We start from the raw sequence: 26,679 nt of genomic DNA on the forward strand, positions 1-26,679 counted from the left end.
AAAGATGAGTTTGAAAATGATGATAAGAGAGTTAAACAAATTCAATAGTTCAGTCAGGTTCACCAGCAACATAAATGCAGAAACAAAATAATTTTTAGATGTGATGGCTTTCTGCAATGGCAATCAAATGGGAACTAAACTTTACTATAAATAAACAGAGAGGAATAGCACTTTATATGCAACAAGCCACTATTCGGCTTCCTTAAAAGACGAACTCTCTACCTCCCAATTTTTACAGGTGCTACAAACAAATACGGACCTGGTACAAACAGAAGCCCAATGAGAAGAGATAGTTAACAGATTTTGAGATGGGGTACTCACTGAAGATTGCAAGGTTTTAAAAGAGCAATGAAGCTGTTTGTTAAATTGCAAAAAATAAGCAAAGCAGTGCAGCAAGGTTACATGTTTGTATCAACCCAATATGAAACTAGAGCAACAACATTTAGGAGGCTGATAAAGAAACATTGATCAATCAGATAGTATAGGTTATAAATGCACCACTTTTCTACTATGGGAGAGGCCGAAGTCTAATGCAGATTCAAATCCATTGCTGAATTTGAAAAATCAGGGTAACAAATGTGGTTACCTCAAAAACAAACTGGATATTCTAAACGTGTAGGATGCACAATATGATGTGGCACTATACCAGGAACAGAATGTTATCATCCGCATTCTGGAAGGGGAATAAAGATCCGCCATAGGCTCACATGCATGTCAAGCTATGTTATTCTGAAATGCCCATGTGGGCTAGTATATGTTGGACAAAAATGCAGATGCTTTAGAGAGGATGGCTTACCATAGGAATACTATATGCCAAGCTTTAGAGAGGATGGCTTACCATAGGAATACTATATGCCAAGCTTTAGAGAGGATGGCTTATTATAGGAATACTATATGCCAAGCTTTAGAGAGGATGGCTTACCATAGGAATACTATATGCCTAGCTTTAGAGAGGATGGCTTACCATAGGAAAACTATATGCCAAGCTTTAGAGAGGATGGCTTACCATAGGAATACTATATGCCTAGCTTTAGAGAGGATGGCTTACCATAGGAAAACTATATGCCAAGCTTTAGAGAGGATGGCTTACCATAGGAATACTATATGCCAAGCCATCCTTACAGGGAAAATAGACAACCTAGTAGCAAAGCAGTGTATGAAAAAGAAACATCAATCATCCAAGATTAATGTATTTTGCACTGCTATCCTGAAACCTTAAACAGAGGTAATGTATTGGAAGATAATGACCCATTTATTATATACTGTAGATAAGTTAATATATATGTGTTTATTTAGATTGCAGCATAATGTATATAATGCTGTCCACAGGCTCCATAAATGAGAAAATCACTTAATAAAGCAGACAACATGTCTTCTGCAAGTAGAGATCTGATATTTATGTAAGTTATGGATAGTGGCTTGCATGTACTAGGTTGCTATAGCAATCAATCAACTAACATTTGAAGTCACCTCCTGAAATGAGTAAGCTGTCATGATTGGGCAGCAAAACTGGATGTGCAATGTGTTCCAAGCTGGAACACATATGACAGCCTCTGCCAGAAGTGATGTAAATGCTGCAAGTATTATGAAATGACACTGGACATAAAGTGAAACTAATGGATCAAGCAATTATCTATCTGCAATGCAGCTGACATGATGTACATGCACTAGTCTTCAAAAAAGTAAGGATTCCAGTCTGCACTAAATATATTTCATGTGCAAAATTGATTAGTGTATAAATATATATATATAGTGACAAGGACAGCATGCTCACATGAGTTTAACGTGGAGCAGCAGGTTTGTGCAGAAATGGAGCAATAAACAGCATGGTAATGAGATCCAATCCACGTTTTCCTGGAATCACTTGTAAGCCACAAGCAAGGCTAATTAGAAGAAGCACCTGTTATCTGTCTTTAAAGTTGTGTCAGTGCATATCCATAATGATCCTGATGGTGAATTAGTCGCCCAGGTTATAGGCCTGGGGGTGAATAGTGTTAGGGATGCTGGATCTGAGGGTCTACTAAAAGAACTGTGTTGCAATATGGAATATTCTGTGTACCTGCTGCAACATCTTGTCTGTGAACACTGCACTGACCTGTATATCTGCCTGTGGTGAGAAAATAAACTTCTGTTGGATTTTACTCCAGTCTATATTACACAATATAGTCAAATATATTGTCACAATATATATATATATATGTTTTTTTTTATATATATATATATATATATAACCTCCAGGATTGGCACTCCAGTGATCGAGTATATATCTTTCCCAGTGCCCTCACGATCAACCAGGATCTGTATAGCAACAACAAATAGTGCGGCACTCATGGGAACAAACTCAGTCAGACTACTGCAGTAAATACCAACATTTCAAAGTTTATACTTTGTCATCAGGGATAAGAAATACAAAAAATCCATCTTGCCTTAAGTAGATCTACCACCAAGTGGAAACCATGCCCTGCAACGGGACCATGCACCCGACCAGCGACGCATGCTGATAACGTCATCGCGTACAATGCAGCAGGCGCTGGCGATGATGCTTACAGTGCAAGAAAACCTGTCACCAAGGAGATAGACAACAATATATAATCGGAATTACATCTCTAAGGAGCCATAAAAAAATCATACAATAAAACCAATATAAGAATATACACAATAATGATAGGAGAGAAAAAAACTATACTAAGAATTTTGATATATCAAAAATGTTTAATCAAAAATTCTTAAGCCCTAAGTGATCGTTAAGGCCCCTAGGGGTTAAAGTACCTAATTTCATAATCCATCTAGACTCACAGTGAAGTAATTTAAGGCCCCGGTTGCCATCCTTTAATGAGGGGGCTACATGGTCAATCATGCAATATTTCAGCATGGTGAGACTGTGGGATGCTTCGATAAAATGTCTCGCAACAGGTTGGTCGCTGGTGCCAGCGGTAAGCACAGCTCTGATTGAAGAATGGTGTACAGTCTTCCTTTCTTTAAACATCCTCTCTGTTTTCCCAATATAAGAATAACCGCATGGGCACAATATTTGATAAACTATGTATGTTGATGTACATGTCAAATGATGTTTAATATATAATGTCTTACCATAATGGAGATATTGAAATGTATCCCCTGTGATAAGATAGCAGCAGGTGGTGCAGCCACATTTAAAACAACCATTGCAGCGGGACAGAAAGTGTTCAGGTTTTTCACACAATACAGGAGTCACATTGGTTTTCACCAGATGGCCTCGAAGATTGCGCCCCCTGGTATAACACAACTGTAATTTCAGACAATTAAGCTTTAAACCAGGATCTGTTTGGCTCAAGGGCCAATACTTCTTTGAGGTTTTGTTGATGTGCTGACCTCTAATATTATTGGAATAAACCCATGGGGAAAAACTGGTATTCGTCTTCTTGATACTAGATTTCTTGAGTAAGTCTTCACTATTAAGGGACATGACTTTACTTTTTGCACGTAATCTAAACAAGGAAAATGTAATCAAATCTAATCATATCTAATTCTAATCAAATAATTTAATCACTAACTAATCAAAATTAATCAGTCGTTTTCTCAAATCATTCATCTTTTTCAAACCATTTGATTTCTGGAACTTTCAATCAATATCAATCTATCAATAACTCACTCAATCACAATCAAACTGGCTGCATCAATTAATAGTTCTCACTAGTCAATTGTTTTTGAGCTATGGACTTTGAAATCAATCAAAACCATTTAATCAATCAACAAATCAATCACAATCAAAATGAATCAATAAATGGTCTTCTCAAATCAAATTTTTTCATGCTATTTGACTCCTAGGAATTTTTTTACATAATGTTGGGTTCTAAAACCCAGTGATTCCGATTGTGTTTATGTTTTTACTAGCCGTGTTTTGCTAGTAAAATCAATTCCCTTTTACATTTCTGGCATAAACACAGTCAGAAATGTTGGGTTTTAGAACCTGATGCTTAGTAAATAAACCCCCTTGGCTTTCAAATCAATCAAATGAAGTAGTCAAATTATGAAACTACCATCATGTTTCTTATACTTAAGCATTTGTGTTTGTGCCACTGCTCATTTAGTGATTTTAGACAGCCAGATGACTGCAGTATTTGGACAATATTGGTGAAAACGAATTGACAGTGTTCATTAGAAAAGAATATGAAAAATATGGATATACATTGCCATCACTCCAAATTATACTTTAATCCACCTATGCTACACCTATTTCCAATAAGATCACACCCATTTCTAGTGGGGTATCTATCAAATAATCAGCACTATTATCAAAAAAATATATTGTTTGGAAGTAAATAAGTATGCAGTCCAGCCCTTCCTACCCAACCGTTGACCTAATGACTGTAATATATTGTAGCGTGATGTCACACTTGCTTAATAGATTGTTTTATACTTGATATGCCTGCATGGTGTATCTAGGCTCTAGCCCCCATGCTCTTGAAGTCCAATAACATATACAAGAGCATTTAGATCTGGGGGAAGCAAGAAAATAACCAGGCGTGTGAAAGTCTCATCAAAGTCCAATCTCCTGCCACTTTAGTATCATTACTCAATAGAATTAACTTTTCAGTTTTTCTCCTTGAATACTACTCAGTTTAACTTCATTTGTGACTTTTTCAAAGGCTACACACTCAGCATAAGGTTGCCTAAAAAAACAGTCATGTTGGGGCCCGAGATTTCTGTTGATGACCCTGGTGATGGCCCATGACAGATACACTTCATATATGACATGCACAATGATTTATTCCACTTATTATTTCTAAGAGATGAGTTTTAACAAACCTCACATGCCTAATAGATTTAAGCAAATTGAAGCCAATTGTACACATTTTTGCTAAAAAACAAAACAAAAAAACAAACCCTGCACTTTAATCATATATTAGAAATGTGTTTAAAAAAGTAAAAAAAATGTAATACATTATTTAACTAGATGCATGCACATATATAATTTGTGAAGAGCACCTGGTTGTCTTATGACATGCAGATACCTTCCTTGGCCAAAGTATTGGTATGATTTCTGGATTGTTTTTCTGGCATATGAGATTAAGCAGTATGGTTCCTGATGGAGGAGACTATCCATGGTCCTGCTAGTCTGATTGTACAGATTGTTTTTGAAGCTGTTTGCCAAATAAAACTTGTATATCTATAGGTCTGTTAACTCTAGTATAAATAGACCCACAAACATGAACTCTTAAAAAAATGAAGAGAAAACAGCACAGTAGAAAGAAATCAATAAAGAAAACTAAAAACGATATACTCTGTTAGTTATCATTAGCACATATTTATATAGATACAGCATATTCTACATTGCTTTACATTAGGAAAAAAACATAGGGGTCCATAGTAACAAAATAAGACTCTTTACAAACAAACAATCAGGAGTATTAGAGTTTGTTGATATTAGAAGTATTATAACATTTATCCATGGCAAATCCTACACATAATATAATACTGAAACTGAAAATGGATTTTCCTACCAGTTTCCAGATATAAAAGTCAGTAAATAATCGAGTCAAACATTTTTCTGTCAGTAAGGAAAAAAGAGATAAGAAATATAATACTATCTTGACACTACTAAGCTAAGTGAGGCAATTAACAAATACACTGTTTGAGAAAGACTAGAGTAATTAGTAAACACTGAACCCATTTAATGTCTGGGTTTTCACATTTTATAGAAATCATAAACAAAGGAGATAATGCACAGTTGAACTTTCTACCATTTGCATAGTGTACCTTGCATGAATTCGTACTGCAGAAATAAGCACAAGCATGTATGAGAGTGCAGATCTAAATGCATTCTGATCATGTCTACTCTTATGACTGGGGGAAGGGGCATTTTCATGTAGGCAAAATATTTATGCAAATGTAGACCAGTATGGGCTGCATATATATATATATATTAGGGGTGAGCGGGTTCGGTTTTACTCGGATTTACTCGGATCTTTAAACAGCATTTTATTGGCTATCGCCTATCATGTGTTTTGGATAGCCAATATAATAAATCCGAATTTGCGGTAAAGTGGCGATATGAACCGAGTAAATCCGAGTAAAACCGAACCCGCTCACCCCTAATATATATATATATATATATATACCTGTAGGGAGGTGCAACTTTTGCACCTAGTAAAGGCCTAGTAAAGGACAGGTACAAGTACACAATGATTACTTGTGATACATATCAGTCTGCTTCTCCTTTGCCCCACCCCCACATGTGATGTCACAAAGAGGGGACCCTGGCCAGGAAGCTGAGCATCTTGAGCGCCTCGTGCACGTTCTCAATGCTGCAGGGTTCCATTTCAAGCCCCTTGCAAGCCAAATACAGGTGCCACCAGGATAGATATGGTACTGTCCCTTAACCTGGCATAATGTGTGGCAGCATAAACTGCCCACCCCTAGTTACAGTTATGGGGTGAAATCTATAGATTGTAAGCTTGCAAGCAGGGCCCTCTTACCTCTATGTCTGTCTGTTATTACCCTGTTTTGTTCTATCAATGTTTCCAATTGTAAAGCGCAACGGAATATGCTGCGCTATATAAGAAACTGTTAATAAATAAATAAATAAATAAATGGGCTAAATAGAGCAGAAATGCTTTATTTATCTGAGCACGTTTTTTTTAAATAATGAATGGGCAATTTACTTTGAACTATTAATCGGCCACAAAGTGTCAGTAAAATGTTGACCTGGAGCATTTTTAAATTTGGCTGATAAACCAGCTAAAACTGAACCATAAAGCTGAAAAGATAATGGCTGGGATGTACTGAGCTTCTCATTGGATCCTGACCCATCCGGTATAAAGCTCCTCATAGGATCATGACCCATCTGGTATAAAGCTTCTCATAGGATCCTGACCCATCCGGTACAAAGCTTCTCAAAGAAAGATCATCAGAGGATCCTGACCCATTCGGTATAAAGCTTCTCATAGAAAATATCACAGCACTTCTTGAAAAAGAGGAGTCAGCTACACAAAATGTGTTGAAGCCAATAGCTGTCCCCACTACCTTACTTGAAGGATTGTGATGTGCTCAAAAAGACAAGTCAGAGCACCCACTCTGTGAACTGCAGCACAGTGGCGGACATTTTTTTACATCTAGCTCAGACCACCAGATGAGCGCTGTTACCTTCGGGTGTTGTCCTGTGATTTTAATGTGCATATTTGTAATAAATGTTTTTGTTTGCCACCGAATGTGAGTGTCCAGACAAACATTTTTACAGACACAGGAGAAAGAAACCCTTATGTGAATATGAGACAGAAAACAAATGTAAGTGTTTTTCCTTCAAGGTTATCCGATATGACAAAATTGGGAATGACGTGGAATTTTAAAGAAACCTTTATATGTATGCGAGTCAGAAAGTGAATGTAAGTTTTTCTGCTATTACAACATTAGGAGAAACAAATTAAGATAAAGATACCTCTATATGCACATGGGTGAAAACCCTTATGTAAGTGCTGGACTTATTTTCTATTAGAACCTACTCCTGAGAAGATAGAGATATTTTTCTCTTCATCCTATATTTATGTACAGGGGAGCGTTTGAACCAGCAGCTGCATCCTTTCAAGCGCAGGTTTTAAATACTTTCACTTGTTTACAGTTAATTATACACCTTCGTTTAATCCTGCAGCTTGAGTTTATATTCAGTCGGAAAAGCATGTTCAATTATAGGAAATCTAGATGTGAACGTATACATACTTTATTTCAAATAACTAACAGGGATGTTTCCCTAAGGAGTGACAAGCTTGAGAGCGCTATGTGCAAACTAGAGAAATTATTACTCAAAGAAGGGAAATTGTGGTGAAAGATTGCCACGTTGGAATATTATTTAAAAGAGAAAATTATCCCCAGAGGCTTAATATTGGATAAAAACCCATCCTTTGAAGGGGAATCAGAATCTTTTAAAAAAGACTGGTTAGAATTTTAGATGTGTGTCCATTTTCGTTAATGGAACACATCATACGGGAAAAAAATAGGTCTTTAAAAGAATTAGAGCAATAGATAGAAGCCATGGAAACATTTATTAAACCTTTTGCTGAATTATTTTTTTATAAGGAATTTGAAGAAAAAATTATATATAGGGTGGAAAAAAATGAAAGAGATTTGATGAATAAACAATAGAACATTTTTTTAGAGATAAAGTGGACTATAAGGAAGTTTGTATATAAAACCCAACCCAGAAAAATGGTCTAGCTTAAAGAAAAAATAGTAATGATAGAGATTTTAATCAGGCCACAACCAAACAAAATCAATTCTCTAAAGATAATGCAAAACCATTATTGTTTAAAAAGAGAAATTAGAGAGAGAAAAATAGGAGAGTAGTTATCCCTCCAATTTTTACTAAGAGGAATGAGAGAACTAGACAAAAAGATAAAAAAATACAAGATAATACTTGTAGGTTGAGAAATAATGATACCAGAATTGACAACTTCTTGATAACTAGGAAAGGAAGAAGAGATTCATATTTTTCACCTCGAGATTATGAAGATTTTGAGTTACCAGAAAGGAATAGGAAATATAAATTTGATGAAAACAGAATCAAGAATTCTTAAAGAAGGAATATAGGAGAAAAAATATAGGAAATTTCCCCTACTCAGACAAAAAAAAAAGATCAAAATTATCGTTTTTTATAGAGACAAAGCTCCCTAAGGGTTCTGATATAACATCAGCCAAAAACACGGACAAAGTGAATAAAAAAACATAAAAGAGGTCGCAGATCAGGGGTGTATAAAAATGTGTCCAAGAGGAAGAGATTAAAACTCAAACTTAAAGAAAATTCATGAAAATATTATGTGTAATACAATAGTAAATAATGATCAAATAGAGAAGAAGGGTACAACTAATGTATTCAACCTTAGTGATTATGTATTGACATATGAGGAGAACAAAATCTTAGAAAAGGTTCTTAAGTTTACCCCCTTAAAACAAATAGATGATTTTGAAGTTTTTGTTGATTTACTAAGATTTATTAGAAAATTATCTTTAAAAAGATTTTTTTTCAGAAGAATCAGTGGAAGATATGGACACATCTGAAGAAAGTATTTAACTCATAAAAAAAATAAAAAAAATTTCCAAAACATAAGAAAGAGTGTTTTGTTGAGATGTTTGAAGTCTTGTCAAGGATGATTTGGAGAGAGCAGAATTCAAATTCCCTAAAAATAATAATTTAACTAAGGCTCAAAGGAAAATAATAATCAAATTGTGATTAAACCCGCTGATAAATGCGGAGGAGTAGTGGTATTAAATAGAGATGATTACCATGCATAAATTTGAAAACAACTTTCAGATAATGATACCTACTAGAAGCTAAGGAGTAACCCCACCTCAAACAAAAATTGGATGTCCTTATAGGAATCTACACTACTAATTATATAATCTCAGAGGATGAAGCTATCTCAGAATATATAAACCATCTATCGCTGTATTATACATTCTACCCAAGGTTCATAAGAACCTAGATAAACCGCCTGGATGCCCTATTGTGGCAGGAATAAATTCTATAACTTCCAATTTGTCCTGCGTTTTACTATAAAATCCAACCTGTAGCCTGCAAAACTAAATCCCATGTGAAAGACACTATCTCTGTCATAAAAAGATTATCTAATCTAGAGTGCGGATGTGAAATCACTATATACAATCATCCAACATAAATTAAGGATAGAGACATTGGAATATCATCTTGTTAAAGAAGAGCTGGATGAGAAACTTAAGAACTTCATATTAGAGGGCACGTCATTTATACTACATAACAATTACTTTTGGTATGAGGGTAACTTCTATTTACAGATGGCTAGTACTGCTGTTTATGTTTATGGCTCACTGGGAGGACGAGTCTGTTTGGACTGGCCACCAGTGGTGTGCCAGCCTGGGGCTCTGGATTCACTACATTGACAATTGTTTATTTACATTATTTGGACAGGTAAAAGATCATCCCTGGACCAGTTCTGTCAGTATCTTAATGCTAATGATAAAAATATTGACTTATCATTTCATATTAGCCCTTTAGATGTCAACTTTTTGGATTTGATTATATATCCTGAGGGGAATAAACTGTTTACAAAAAATTATATTAAATCTACAGACTGTAATGGATATATCTAGAGACAGTAACCATCATACTAATTGGATTGCCAGTCTACCGAATGGTCAATTCCAACGTCTTAGAAGAAATTGCACCACAGTGGAGATGTTTGATAGTCAAGCCGAGAATATGGAACAGCAGTTTTTATGTAAAGGCTATGACTCAGTAAAAGTCCGGGATGCTAAAAATAAAAGTATTAATTTGTGTAGAATAACATCATTAGAAGGTAAAGAGAAAAGGAATAAAAGTACAAAGAAACACATTTTATTACAAATTCAGAACATAAATGTCGGGAACATATCATTAAGTAACACTGTGGTATTCTTACAAAAGATCCTTTATTGAAGGAGCATATAACAGAGAGACCCCAATTTATATATAGGAGGGTAGATAACCTGAAAAAATAATTGGTTAAAAGTGCACTCCCTGTAGAAAAAGCAGTAACCTGGATTCTATTTAAGGGTTTCTCTCCCTGTGGGTTGTGCTCTATGTGTAAAGTTGCAGAATGGGCAACAACGTGATACATTATGCATCCAATGCAGCTTGCCAAACATATTCTGTTAAAGATTTCATTACGTGCAACAGCAGAAATGTTGCTTATTTGCTAGTATGTGTATGTGGCTTTTTTTAGATAATCCGCACACACTTCAGTGTGGTATAGTTGCTGGGGTGCAACATCAATATTCAGTCTGGGTAAACCCCGCAGACCAAGGATGCACAATACAATATAGGGGTGCGCTCACCAGACTTCAGCCAGTTAATTTAAGTTGAAAAACTTTATTCCATAATGTCAGAAGAATCTGACATTTCGGTCCAAATAGGACCGAAACATAAGATTCTTCTGTCATTATGGAATAATGTCTTTCAACTTAAATGAACTGGCTGAAGTCTGGTGAGTGCACTCTACATTTTACTATATATATATATATATATATATATATATATATAAATAAAATATATATATATATATAGTATATTTATCTTGTTCCCTGCAGTACAGAGAGGAGAGGGTGGGAGAGGAGGCACAGTGGCCACCTGTGGGAGCGCTCAGCCTGAGACTCACTCCCCCGTCTGCTATTTGTTCATCACAACACCCTCAGGAACATTGCTCCAGCTGTCACACAGAAGATTTCTGCTTCAAAGGGAAATCACCTTCTTTCGTACTCTATTGTCTTATCACTAAAACTTGGAGGATACTTGATGGGAAATCTTCATCCCGAAAGGAGAAGGCAGAAGTTTTTGGAGTGAATCATATAAATGCATGTAGTGCAGCCTGTGCACAGTTTCTACTCCTCCAAGAAATATTGATGAGGAAAAAGAATATTGGGAGATACTTTGGTGACATTCACTACATGCTTGTTTTACTGCAAAATATGGTACGCAGCTATTTGTAGTCCTGTCTCACTACTTCTATATAAAAACATACTACGCTATATTACTGTCTCTTTTTCCCGGCTTGAATGAGCCTCCCTCAAAGGTGTTCCAGTAGAAGACATCCCATTTACCCACCCATATTTGAACTATACCATCGGAACCCAGATAAGCTTTAAAGTTCTTTCCTTTGGTACGCACATTCATTTTTGAGCACCAATTATCACTTTATCTAATATACTACACTATTAGGTGCATGTATTTTTAATCCCCCTTTTTATATATATATATATATATATATATGTATGTAGACGAACAAGAGGTCCGGCACTCCTCCTAAAAAAATGTTACTGTGCTGCGTGCCTTCACAAAGCAGGATATGGATGAACAGAAGGTGCGGCACTGCAGACAAACTTCAATAGCGATGCATGATATAGTCAACGTTTCAATGTTTAATCTACATTTTCTTCAGGACATAAAACATAGTCAACATAGCTTACCTTTTATTCACCTCAGTGAACACGTGTACTGTCGCGGGGCGGGACCGCACACCCGGCCGTCGGCACACTCTATTGACGTCATCCCAGTCAAGAACACCTGACCAAGGAAACGGCAATACCATCACCATAGCAACATAACATGACACCACCATAGTGATACCCTGGAAAAATGTCATATTATTATTATTATTATTATTAGCATTTATTTATATGGCGCCACAAGTGTTCACCAGCGCCTTACAAAGTACAAAAACAAATTGTATACAAGTGACTTACAGAACAATACAATACAGGACATGGATAATATATATTGCTACATTAGTGACCATATCACCCAGATAAGCAACAGAGCATAAGCAACCAAGTGTTAGGTGCCCTAGTGGTGAGTAAGAAGTAAATGACACTATAGTAAGGAGAAGCACAAGAGGGTAGATGGCCCTGCTCGTGAGAGCTTACATTCTAAAAAGGTGGGTCATATATATCTACATGAAATATTTCACAACATATGAACCTATATTGCTATTAAGGAGAATTCAAATTGAAAGTACATCAGTACTATTCATATTATGAATAACAGTACTTAATAAAAATGCTGGACTGATCGAAGTGAGGCATAAAATACTACTTGTATATGGCAAAAAATACAGTAAAAAATAGAAAATAAAGAATAAAAAATAACATGCAAATGGACATAATAGTTGTAACGATCATAAATGCGTGAATTAAACAAGACATTGTAAGCCATGGTACTCATTAAGCCCCCTGGGAACAAGGGTCCCTAACCTATGTATCCATCTGGCCTCACATTGTATAAGTTTCAAAGCCCGATTACCACCCCGGATAGAAACCGGAATGTGGTCAATCATCCGATAACGTAAAGCTGCCAGAGGATGAGGAATGGTGGCAAAGTGTCTAGCAACCAGTTGTTCGCTAGTGCCTTTAATAAGAGCACCACGGATTGAAGACTGGTGAACTGCCATCCTTTCTTTAAAAGGTCTTTCAGTTTTTCCAATATAGGATAACCCACATGGGCACACAATTTGATATACAACACGCCTTTTGTGGTATATCAAATTGTGTGCCCATGTGGGTTATCCTATATTGGGAAAACCGAAAGACCTTTTAAAGAAAGAATGGCAGTTCACCGGTCTTCAATCCGTGGTGCTCTTATTAAAGGCACTAGCGAACAACCGGTTGCTAGACACTTTGCCATCATTCCTCATCCTCTAGCAGCTTTACGTTATCGGATGATTGACCACATTCCGGTTTCTATCCGGGGTGGTAATCGGGCTTTGAAACTTATACAATGTGAGGCCAGATGGATACATAGGTTAGGGACCCTTGTTCCCAGGGGGCTTAATGAGTACCATGACTTACAATGTCTTGTTTAATTCACGCATTTATGATCGTTACAACTATTATGTCCGTTTGCATGTTATTTTTTATTCTTTATTTTTTATTTTTTACTGTATTTTTTGCCATATACAAGTAGTATTTTATGCCTCACTTCGATCAGTCCAGCATTTTTATTAAGTACTGTTATTCATAATATGAATAGTACTGATGTACTTTCAATTTGAATTCTCCTTAATAGCAATATAGGTTCATATGTTGTGAAATATTTAGTGTAGATATATATGACATTTTTCCAGGGTATCACTATGGTGGTGTCATGTTATGTTGCTATGGTGATGGTATTGCCGTTTCCTTGGTCAGGTGTTCTTGACTGGGATGACGTCAATAGAGTGTGCCGACGGCCGGGTGTGCGGTCCCGCCCCGCGACAGTACACATGTGCACTGAGGTGAATAAAAGGTAAGCTATGTTGACTATGTTTTATGTCCTGAAGAAAATGTAGATTAGACATTGAAACGTTGACTATATCATGCATCTCTATTGAAGTTTGTCTGCAGTGCCGCACCTTCTGTTCGTCTATATATATATATGTATATATACTGTATTTAATTATTATGTTTATTATCATGTTTGGTTTTATTAGTTTATTACGATTGGGGTCTTGCAGAGATGTAGATTTTATTTCTCATTGTGTTTTAAAACTAATTGTTTTTATTGTTTTTAAGTCCTTATTTATATGTCCAGTATTATTGGATTTGTTGAGATACAATGCATATATGACCCAGCGACTGTGTAATTATATGTCTGCATAACACTATATATGAATTTTTATACCTCTGCAGACATATATGTTTTAATAGGGTAGCCCATACAGTATGTCATAATTTGCACATGTGATTATTATGTTAGTATAGGATTGGCTAAAAATCATCAGATGACCCTGACCCATCCAGTATAAAGTTTGGAAATAGAGAATATCATGGCACTTTTTGAAAAAGGGGAGTTAACTCCTCGAAACGCGTTGAAGCCGATAGCTGTCCCCATTACCTTACTTGAAGGATTGTGACGCGCTGAAAAGGACAAGTTAGAGCACCTGCTCTGTGAACTGCAGCACAGTGGCGGACACTTTTTTACATATAGCTCCGACCACCAGATGAGCGCTGTTACCTTCGGGTGTTGTCCTGTGATTTTAATGTGCATATTTGTAATACATTTTTTTGTTTGTCACTGGAAGTGAGTGTACAGAGAAACTTTTTTACAGACACAGGAGAAAGACACCTTTATGTGAATATAAGGCAGAAAACAAATGTAAGTGTTTTTCCTTCAGGGTTATTAGATATGACTTACAAAAGTGGGGATGACGTGGAATTTTAAAGAAAGCTTTATATGTATGCGGGTGAGAAAGTGAATGTACGCTTTTCTGCTATTACAATATTAAGAGAAACAAATTAAGATAAAGATAACAATATCTCAATATGCATGTGGGTGAGAACCCTTATGTGAGTGTTGTACTTATTTTCTAGTTTCTCATGAGAAGATAGAGATATTTTTCTCTTAATCCTATATTTATGTACAGGGGAGCACTTTTATTTCTGATGTACTAAGCCTTACCGCATTGTCCAGCATCCATTGGCTGCTGTGATCATGTGATCCGCAAATGTATTATTAAAGTTTGATTAAAAAAAATTGCTGAACCACCGCAGAGGGAAATACCGCAAGACTTCCGGCCTGTTATTTCAGTCCATAGATGGCTGAAGGGCTGACTTACAGCTGTCATACACTAACAGCAGCAATGGTTGATATCGGGGCTTTCATAAAGCCACCGAAAACAGCAGACGTAGGAGTAATAGATTACAATATCATAAATAGAGGTTAGACAGATTTATATAAGTAATTTTTAGATTTTGTCTCTGTGATGTATTTTCAACAATAGAGTATATTTATATACAGTATATTATATCTGTCCAAATTCTCTTTTAGTTGTTAATATGGAAGGTTTTCTTTTATGTGTTAAAAAAGCATGTTATTTTAAATATAATTATATATATTTTCTTATATATATATATATATATATATATATATATATATATGTGTATATATATTTATATATATATATATACACACACACACACACACACACACACACACACACACACACACACATAGATATATATATATATATATATATATATAGATATAAATATATATTTATAGATAGAATCTAGATGGGTCACACATCAGTCCAATAATATACATGCAGGCACGGGGATGGATCAACGTTTCAGTCTCCGGTGAGCACGCATGTGCAGTGGGCTAAAATAAACACAGCGGAAGGAACAACACAAGCAGCTGTGGCCACAGCGGCTGCTTACCATATTTATTTTGATACATTCCACGTGCAGTATGGCAGAGATGCGGGAACATCGCAACGTAAGTGATACGATGTGACCATGACCTCCACCGCATTATTAGTACTTCCAGGCCAATTAGTCAGTGTACAGGTTAAAAACAAATCATATGGGATAACTTTTATATAATGGATTGGATTGGATATAAAAAAAAAATCTCTTTTTAACATTGTATTAGAAATAATTATGACTTTCAAAAATGTCGTCAGTTTTCACAAGATCAGATACTTGGCGTCCTTCTGATGCTTGTTAGGTTTTATTATTATGGAACAATAATTAATTGTTTTGACTTTATGAAAACCTTTTTACTTGTTAAATTTTATTATGTTCTTTTTACCCTAGAGTACTGCAATTTCCATGTATATTAATTATATTATATTTCTGAGTTACAATATACATGTGTTGCGGCAAATTGAATAATGTTTTGTATAATTTACTATGGATCAGTTATGATGGTCATATAAAATCTGACATTGATACCCATTGGATTTCAATCCCCTATCCTGCAGAAGATCTGATGGTAACTCTGCCATCAATCAAATGTGTGACGCCCCCAAACCCATAACTAGCCCAGACCTCTGAGCCCAGGCTAGTATTGTATATAGGGGGAAAATATGGTGTTGGGTTTCTTAACAGCACGGAATCCAATAACCAGCTCTAGGCTAAACCAGCCAGGGGGCTGACACTATATCAAGAATTCCCCTGCCATCAGCCACAAACTGGTCAGCCCATGTCTGGCATCCTGAGGGAAGTGTGCCCCCTCCAAAAAAATGGGTCCCCCCTCCCCAAGTACAACCTTTGGGTTGGAGGTAATAGTGTAAAGAAAGAGTTAAATAATAATGTTTTTTACAGGTGGCATACAGGTCTCAACAAGTCTGCCCTGGCATTATAATGACCAAGTTGGAGGAAGCAGAATGGTCAGGGAGTTCTAGATCTTGGCAGCAAGGATGTAGAGGTGTTTCTTGCAGTCAGGAAGCACCACAGAGCTGTCATGGAGGGTTAGCCAGGCAGACATTTTGTAGTGCAGATTTAGTTTGCAGGCCATACTTCCCTATTGGTGTGGTCACAGGACAAATAATTTGCATTTAATAATGGGCAGTGTGGGTAAAGAGAACAGTTCCCCTTTTTGTCACTCCTGACTCTGTTCTAGTGGGAAGCATGCAATTAAAGACTAAAGATGTGCCCCTGGTTCTCAGGTTGCAAAAAGTGCCCAGGCTAAACCTTGAAATATATAAGGCAGCATATCCCATTAATCTAAATGCCAAGTGGTTGACATAGTGTCCTAAACAGAAGGGGTTCAGATTGCCAGTTTTTGGGGAGGTAAGCAATGGAGTTCTTCAGAATTTAAAATTGGATCAAGGAATGCCTATAGTGGTCAGGCAAAAAGTTTTGGAAAGAAATCCTTTTGGGCTATATGAGTGAGCCTATTTTGGTCCACCAACCCTATTTTCAACCTGGTGGTATTAGCATTATTACGTGTGCACAGTTATTACTATGATGTGCATTTTTTTCTAGAAACTATGAAGGGCTACAGCAGGTGATGCTAGACATCATCACCATATATGTTTATCATTGGAGCTTAAGAGACATTACATCTTTTGGGACTTATTATTGGAGAAGTGCAATTGAATCTGCTTTTGGGTGTCCCTGCTATACTCTAACTAACCAGTACAGCTGTTAACAGATGCGGTGGGCCCAAGGGGGTTTGGTGCATTCCTTGAAGTCAGGTGGTTTGCTACTCCATGCCTGCTAACTGGATGGTCAGAGGCCACTCTGAATTGTGAGAGGATTTTTTGCGCGATAATGCTATAAGAGGTCTGGACCCAGGTGGGTCTTTATGTCTTTGAATTAGGGCAATGACGTTGTTATGTTCTGGGTTATTTGTGGACCCGGGGTGGTAGCAGGAGCGATCACAGAAGCGGGGTTGAGTAAAAAAATAGGTTTTTTAATAAGTGCTTGAGTAGACATAAAATATGGCAGTAAATAAAAGTCCAGGAATATATAAATGTGCACAAGAGTTCTGTGGTGGGAGTAATGGGTTAATGTCCAAGTAGAAACAATTAGAGCTGTCCAGGTGTGCAGGTAGTGAGACTGAAAATAATCAAGCAGGTATGCAGGTAGTGATGCAGGAAATAGTAAGCCAGGTATGCAGGTAATGAACTAAGGCAAATGAGCAGGATGTCAGCAGGCTCAGGCACTCAGATATGGGCAAGGATGATGGAGGAAGCAGGGTAGTCCAGCGGAAACTAGGAGCTGACAGGCAGACTGGCAGACAGCGAATTCACAGGAACAGGATAAGCAGAGAACTCCCTCTCAGCTAGGCTGAGATACACGTTGCACTGGCAAAGAAGGAAGGCACTGACCCTTCCTAAATACCCCATGCTGTGCTGTTACTGGCCAGAGGGAACATGTGACTCACCAGGATTGGCCAGCCGCATCACATTGCCAGAAGGCAAGATGGTGGCACCCATGACAAACGGAATGGAGATGCCGCCAGGCCTTACCAGCGCAGAGTGACAACAGGCCCACACAACAATGTGCGCAGCCAAAGCCCCCCACCAGACACCAGCTCCGCCACCAGACAGCCCGTGCCACAACGACTTCACAGGTAACACTCGCCTAGCGCCATGCTGAAATACCCTGGCCGTGACAGACGTTGACTTTGGGTTTTCTGGCGGCTTCCATTAAGGCCCTAGGCTAATGGAAATCTAGCAAAAAAAAAGAGATTTTTTGTAAGGTTGAGAATTATTGGTGCACACTGGAGACTGCTTATGTAAGGCTCTGATAATTATAATTAAAACTTAACTTTTATTGATTGTTTATAATAAATTGCATGAAGGATAATTAAAATTCAATAGAATAGGGATAAAGATTAGAAATAAAGTGATATAAAATGAAAGAATTTCTGTGTCTATTAATTGTGTCTTAAAGTCTTTAAATTGTGTGTCATATAATTAAATAAAATTTTCCAAACTGATAGAAATTATTATGTCAGTATAATGCTCTTTAATACAATTGGGGAGAACCAGTTATTGTGGTCACATTCCCCCTAGCACAATATTATTATTTGTTATCCTTAATGGGGGGCATCCACTAGACGATTTTATCCCTGTCCAACCTCTTAACGATTTTCCCTTGAAGTTTCCCTTGAAATATGATCTTCCACTCTGAACAATTTGCAAAGGATTTGCAAAAGATTTGCAAAGGATTTGCAAAAGATCTGCAAACGATTTGCAAAAGATCTAACAATAAACTATGTTGTTTTAATCTGTAATTGAGAGCTTTCAGCTATAGTGGGCAGACAGTGGTTCATCGTTTGATCGTTCAGCATGAACGATGTGTAAATGATGTGTAAACGATGTGTAAACGATTTGTAAGCAATCAAGTGAAATTGACCTGCATGTTCAGTCGATGGAGGAGACGATCAAACGACCAGCGGGAGCGCGCATCGTACATCATTAGAAACAATTACTGCACGATTTGCAAACGATGTTCAAACGATGTTTGAACGATTATCGAACGATTTTGTCATTATCGTTCAATCGTTCAACTTTATCGTCTAGTGGATACCCCTAAGAAATGCAATAATAACAAATACTCCCTCAAAAAATGTTACAGTTGCCTCAAGATAATTATATTATTTAATATATTGTGAAGTGTATGCTTCCTCAAGCAACAGTGTTACAATTATCACTGTTGGGGCTTATGCATGTTTTCAAATTCTGTTAGTGTGCTTATAAACAGATTTTAACAGTATGTTCTTATGACACTGTGGAGACGTGTGTTATATATAAATATAATGTATAGTCTATATAATTAATATATATGTGGATATCTCTATTTATTGGATGATATCCAGTCAGCCACCATTAATATAAAGTGGCTGATGTTGGAGAAAAACACACTAATGAAGCCAGACATCTGGTGAAATGTGCATAGGCAATTGAACCTATTGTATCTTTTCATGTGAAAAACAATGTGTCAATGTCAGTCTATGTTCTAAATATCATGCATATAATATAATGTATCAGCTTATTGTGTAAGCACACACTGGTAGTGCATCAGCGCTCCAGCCAAACTCGATCAGCGGGGAGTGGACTGCAGGATTATTCTCACTGCAGTAACAGCAGGGAGCTGTGGTGGAGGGATGCGCTACATGCTAGCACTAGTCCCGAGTGAGACCCATGCCCAGTGCTGGACATAGCCGCGAAGTACAGCAGCGGCAGGTGGACGTGGTCCACACATACCAAGTGCTCTAACAGCCGCCTCTGTTAACGGCGGCCAGAGATCCACACACTGTGCCCAGAATCAGCCATTCAATAACTCCGGGAGGCTTCATACAATCATTGTGTTTTTCTCCAACATCAGCCACTTTATATTAATGGTGGCTGACTGGATATCATCCATTAAATAGAGATATCCACATATATATTAATTATATAGACTATACATTATATTTATATGTAACACACTTCTCTACAGTGTCATAAGAACATACTATTAAAATCTGCTAATAAGCGCACTAACAGAATTTGAAAACGTGCATAAGCCCCAACATCAGTGATAATTGTAACACTATTGCTTGAGGAAGCAGATACTTCACAAGATATTAATAATATAATTATCTTGAGGCAACTGTAACATTTTTTGAGGGAGTATTTGTTATTAATTATAATTTAAAAGTTTTAATTATAATTATCAGAGCCTTACATAAACAGTCTCCAGTGTGCACCAATAAGTCTCACCCTTACAAATAAATATCTTGTTTTTTGCTTTCTTTCTATTAGAAGTATACGTGAGTATACAGTGAGATAGGTAGCACCCAGGTGTCTCATATGATATAACATACATTAAAAGAGTTGTATTCAAGGATAAATATCAGTACATCCCACCAAAAGGGGCTATGAAAGAGACAAGGGAGCATTTTTTCTTGTAAATACAAGTTGAAATATATTACTAATAATATTAATTCTGTGCGGAACTATCCTTATTCTTTGCTAATGGAAATCTGACAGCTATAAGAGATAAATTTAGTCTGATCTCCTTGTTACCTGTACTTCCTATGAAAGCTAACCCTTGATTTAACCTGTTGTTTCTATTGACATTAGAAAAAAATCAGTCCCCTCAAGCTCACTAGCTAGGAGTCATACTTGACTCAGAATTGTCCTTTCTTTCTCCACATCCAATCTGTGTATATGTATGTATGTATATATATGAATCATGCAAAATCTTTAAATCATGCTTTATCCCCTGAACTTCCAGTTGCAATCTGGTTGGAACAAAATGGGTTTGAAGTGGCCAGAAATCGCTGCAAGATTTTGGCGACTTTGATCTCAAAGTTGCAGATATAATAGCCACTGATTTTGAGGCTTCCTTTGCCAATCCTCATATGAATTCAGCAACTGACGAGTTTAAACCAGCAAAATATGCTCCAATCCATCATCAAATTTTATTTTTTTTTAAAAATGCCAACTTTTAGATTTTTCATTGGGTGAAGCATAAAACTGGCGATTTTGGATCATCAGCCCTATGTAAGCATATTTTTGTGATTAGATTAGTTGTGTGATCAGTAGGAGAGAGCTAGGCATCAGGAGTGTTATTTGCAGAGGAGTTTTGCTTTGATGAGTGGCTTATTATGTTTCTGAGCATTTTGTCTATGTCATTTAGTGTTTGGTCTTGTTATTTTTCTGTCTTTTCGAATTTTTAAAGTTTTGTCTTTTTTATTTTCTTGGCCATATTGTCTTAATTATATGAGAGTGGATTGTGTTTATAAGTTTTTGTTTTGTCTTTAATTTTAAATGTTCTGTGTCTTATCTATTTTCTGTGATGATTGAAAATGGAAGGGAGAATGTGGACAGTTAGATGGAACAGGGGGATGCAGCAACCCAAGTAGTTATGGAGGAGGCTGGAGAAGAGGGTGAGGAGGCAGTGAGTCTGTTTGCACATGGAAATCTAAAATTGGCCTCAATATCCACTTCAATTATGAAGAGAACTGTCTCTGGTGTCTGGCATTGTGCTTGTATATGACTAGATTTTGGGCTACTTATCTGGGAACATTCCCTACCCAGGAAGAAACAATTATGGCAAGGGATCTGTGTGGCAGTTAATAATGTTGGAGATATATCAAGAACATTGGAGAATTGTTGAAAAAGATAAATGACTCTGATAGACCACAAGCATCATCTGGGTTTGATATATGGTTTAAATAATATGGTTTAAAATATAAAAAAGAGATCAGCAATTTTTTTTGTTTTAGATGAATTATTCTCTTTTTATATATTGTATTCAATTTAAAAAAAATGTATAAACACAGAGGGCCTGATTCAGAGCCGGACACTCTGACCAGAGCGCTCGCTCTGAATCAGGGCCCTCCTACATGAAAATGGAGCGGCCTTATGGACGCTCACATAGCTGTGGGTTACCACCCACAGCTATAGCGAGCGTCCATGATGATGGTCGCGATGGTCAAGACCATCGGGACCATCGGGCTTGCTGCCGCAAGCCCTGGAGTGATTTTGGCTCTATCAGAGCCAAAATCACTCCCACTGACATCACTAGTGATGTGATGTCAATGGGGCCGGCTTCAGACGGTAGGCGTTCCCATGGGAACGCCTCAGTCAGGCAGCCACGCCCCCGGCACGCCCACCAAAGGGGGCGTGCTGTCAATCAACATCCCCCCTTTGGTGCGAGACCCGGAGCGACGGAGAGCCCGTCACTAGCCGGGTCTCGCGCATGAGCACGACGGAGCTCCCTCCGTCGTGCGCATGCGCAGTGGGGCAACATCGACCCGCTTGCAAGCATCCTGCACTCGCGAGGGGGTCTGAATGACCCCCAGAATTCAAGCCAAGTGAACCAACATACTTGTGTGTTTCCAAACAAAGATCACAGTAATGCCACATAAGTAAAATGTCATAGTTTTGGTGACAAAAAACTCAACCACACAGATAATACTGGATTACCAATAAATATAATTTATTTATTATTTATTTATTACTACTTATTTATATAGCACACACATATTCCGTAGCGCTTTACAGCGAGAATATTTGGCCATTCACATCAGTCCCTGCCTCAGTGGAGCTTACAATCCATATTCCCTAGCACAAGCTCACACACATACACACTAGGGTTAATTTTTGTTGGGAGCCAATTAACCTACCAGATTATATTTGGAGTGTGGGAGGAAACCGGAGCACCCAGAGGAAACCCACGCAAGCACAGGGGGAATATACATACTCCGCACAGTTAGGGCCGTGGTGGGAATCAAACCCATGACCTCAGTGCGGTGAGGCAGTAATGCTAACCATTACACCGCCTGTGCTGCCCTAATGGAAAGGAATGTGAGTGACCTCACAATTGGGAGTGCATATCTTATTATAAATCAATCATAATTATATATAAAAATATTGATATTGATTCACACAAAACAGATATGTACATTTATAAATGATGATTTTCACATCTGGCTCCCCTCTGTGACTGCTCTGGATGCTGCAGAGTCTTCACAGAATTTGTAGTGCACTATGGTGATACATGCAGGTGTGGATACAGGTGTATTTCATCATTCAGAGTCCCGGGTCTTTTTCAGTGGCCGGAGTAGCTGCAAAGCTAGATGGTCCAAGACAGCAGGTAAAGTCAAGGGTGATATCCTGCACACACGAATAAGTTTCTCTGTCAATTTGTGTGGTGGCGGTTTCATCAGATGATGAATGGGTTCACATTAGATCTCTATTTAAACTGACAGCAACCAATCCAAGTCAGACAAAATAATTATGCCATGTCCCATTAGTCCATATATGTTATTTGTCTGTAATCAGTTCAACATATCACACTCTCAGGTAAGTCAAGGAAGAAAAAGACAAACTGAATTGCAGAGCTGTAGACATTTTGGTACGCTGTGCAAGAAGGAGCACACACCCTGCGGTCTCAGCACATATGCACACACCCTACAGTCTGACCATACATGCACACACCCTGCGGTCTCAGCACATATGCACACACCCTACAGTCTGACCATACATGCACACACCCTGCGGTCTCAGCACATATGCACACACCCTACAGTCTGACCATACATGCACACACACTGCAGTCTCAGCACATATGCACACACCCTACAGTATGAGCACACATGCACACACCATGCAGTCTCAGCAGACTGACATGCACACACCATGCAGTTTCAGCACATATGCACACACACAGCAGTCTTTGCACACAACATGCAGTCTTAGCACACATGCACACAACATTCAGTCTCAGTAAACAAACACAGACACATAGGTAGGCTCAGCACAAATACATACAAACACACACACATGTAGCCTCAGCACATGCATATACACATGACAGAATTTATCAAGAAGGAGAAACAGCAGCACTGCTGGGTAGTTACTGTAGCCAGTACTTACCATCAGCACTGCAAAGTCTCTGCATGCAGCAGAAGAGAGAGGTGGCCAGACAGGAGCCCACTGAAGAGAGACCGGCCCTTGTATGTATCCATGCTGCTGGTCCTTGCCCACAACTACACCAGCCACCAGACATTCTTTGCATCAGCCAAAGGAAGTTCAGCAGAGGCTGCTGGGAAACATAGTCCCTTCCACCTCTGTGACAGTGGAAGGGACTACATTTCCCAGCAGCACCTGCGGCACGTCCTTTGGCTGATGCAAAGGATGCTGGCAGTTCACATTACTGCAGTTTGGAAAGTGCAGCCTGCTAAATAACCACAAGGCCCCATCCTCCCATGCTGCTGGGGATGTGTCACGGTGACCGGGACCATCGGCAGTGCAGTCAGTGCTCACTGCTCGATGCCGCGCCGCCTACTTCACAGAGCGTACCTGACCTCACCCTAGGAACTGTGGGAGGAGAGCCATCAAGACGTCTTTCCCATCCCAACAGACACTGCGAGGCTAGGTTATGAGTGTGCATTTCAGAGCCCCACCCTCCCGTGCTGCTGGGGAACCTGTCACTGTGACCTGGACCTTCTGCAGTACAGTCAGTGCTCACTGCTGGATGCCGCGCCACCTACTTCATAGAGCACACCTGACCTCACCCTAGGAACTGTGGGAAGAGAGACATAAAGATGTCTTTCCCTTCCCAACACACACTGCGAGGCTGGGTTGGGAGTGTGCACTTCAGAGCCGGGCGCAGTGCACCGTTATTAATATCTAGCAGCGGGCACCTGGCATATAGTGATTGTGGTGGGCGGCTGGTTCACTCTGTGCGTCAGCACCGACCGCACCACCCTAGTTATTGCCCTGCTGAATTGTCCCACATTCTTATAAAATCATATAACAACACTATTACAATAGCAATATTGATACAGTTGTATCATGAAAGGCATTGCTCAAGATTACGGACAATATAAAAAAATTATAAGAATATAATATTTACTTGTTTCACAGCTTCAACTGCAAGCTCCCCTGTGGTCTAGTAGGCTAATGCCCTAGTGTAATGGTAGTGCAGAAAATGGCTGCTGAAAGCCATGTTGTGTACAGTGATTTTATAAATGTATCAGGCATTAGATAATGGTCAGACATTAGGAGGTGGTCAGACATTGCATAAGGTGTTTTTGACAGAAGGAAGTTAAGAAAGTACAAAGTTCACAGTTACCAGATATACTTAATCCTGAGTCAACATTATTTTACCTTCAGTTTATTTAAGTACACATCATAAAATAGTTGTTGTTGAGATTTCCAACATTCATAATTGAGGCAACAGTGCCCCCTACTGTCTATTAATATTTATGTACAGTATATTTCCAAACATGACCTTCATACCTGTTAAAATTCTTATGTATGAGTTTTTCTCCTATATAAGCTGTAATTTGACAGTATAGAATCAGCCTTTTGCCATTATCTTGATGTATGAGATTCCAGCTCCAAGGTGTTGGAGGGGCTCCTGGGAATGAAAGAATTTATGTCCTGAGTAGATGATATGACAAGCAAGTTAAGTGTTAATAATGTACTTTTTCTTTTACTTTGTAATAAATGATATTTGTTTGTGTGGCTTGATTAACATCTTTTTATCCAAGAATCTTATCTAGTTCCACCAAGAACACCTAGTAACATTGAGACTCAGGGCCTGATTCAGAGACGGACACTCTGAACGAGCGCTCGCTCTGAATCAGGGCGTTTTTTTTTTTGTGCAGCCTCCTGGCCGCTCGCATAGCTGTGGGTGACCACCCACAGCTATTGTGAGTGGCCAGGTTGATGGTCGTGATGGTCAAGACCATCGCGACCATTGGGCTTGTGACAAGACCCTTGTGGTAGGGTCTCGTGGATGCAAGCCCCAGAGAGCTTCTGGCTCTAATAGAGCTGGAAGCTTTCTCACTGACATCACTGGTGATGGCAGTGGGGCCACCCCCAAATGGCAGGCATTCCTTCGGGAATGCCTCCATTTGGCCAGCCACCCCCTCTGCCCACCTACCAAACGGGGTTTGCTGTCAATCACCATCGACAGCTTGCCCCCTTTGGTGCGAGACCCGGAGCGATGGAGCACCCGCCGCTAGCCAGGTCTCGCGCATGTGCATGATGGAGCTGGCTCCATCGTGCGCATGCCCAGTGGGCAAACATCGACCTGGTTGCGAGTGCTCAGCGCTTGCGACCGGGTCTGAATCAGGCCCACAGTTTCTAGGTTTGAATTTTCACCTTAATTATCTGAACTACATATAGTAACTACCCATATTCATTATCCCATAGGGAACCAACTATATTCTTTAATAAACATGTAAGAGGCAATAACGAATACTCCTATAACTACCAACCCAATATGGAACTCATCATGGTCTAGTGGGCTAATATACTGTATTTCCAGATAGATATTAAGGCCACTGGTTCAAAACCATAATTACCCCCACAGTTTTTATCAAGACCCAAAGTAATACCACAATTCCACTGACATGGAGGTCATATATTATTCAAAACCATTTAACTATTTTTTCTCATTAAGGGTGTACCTGTCCCCCCT

This window comes from Taudactylus pleione, unplaced genomic scaffold (assembly GCF_031769625.1).
Source record: "Taudactylus pleione unplaced genomic scaffold, aTauple2 ptg000007l, whole genome shotgun sequence".
In the NCBI taxonomy this organism is placed as follows: domain Eukaryota; kingdom Metazoa; phylum Chordata; class Amphibia; order Anura; family Myobatrachidae; genus Taudactylus; species Taudactylus pleione.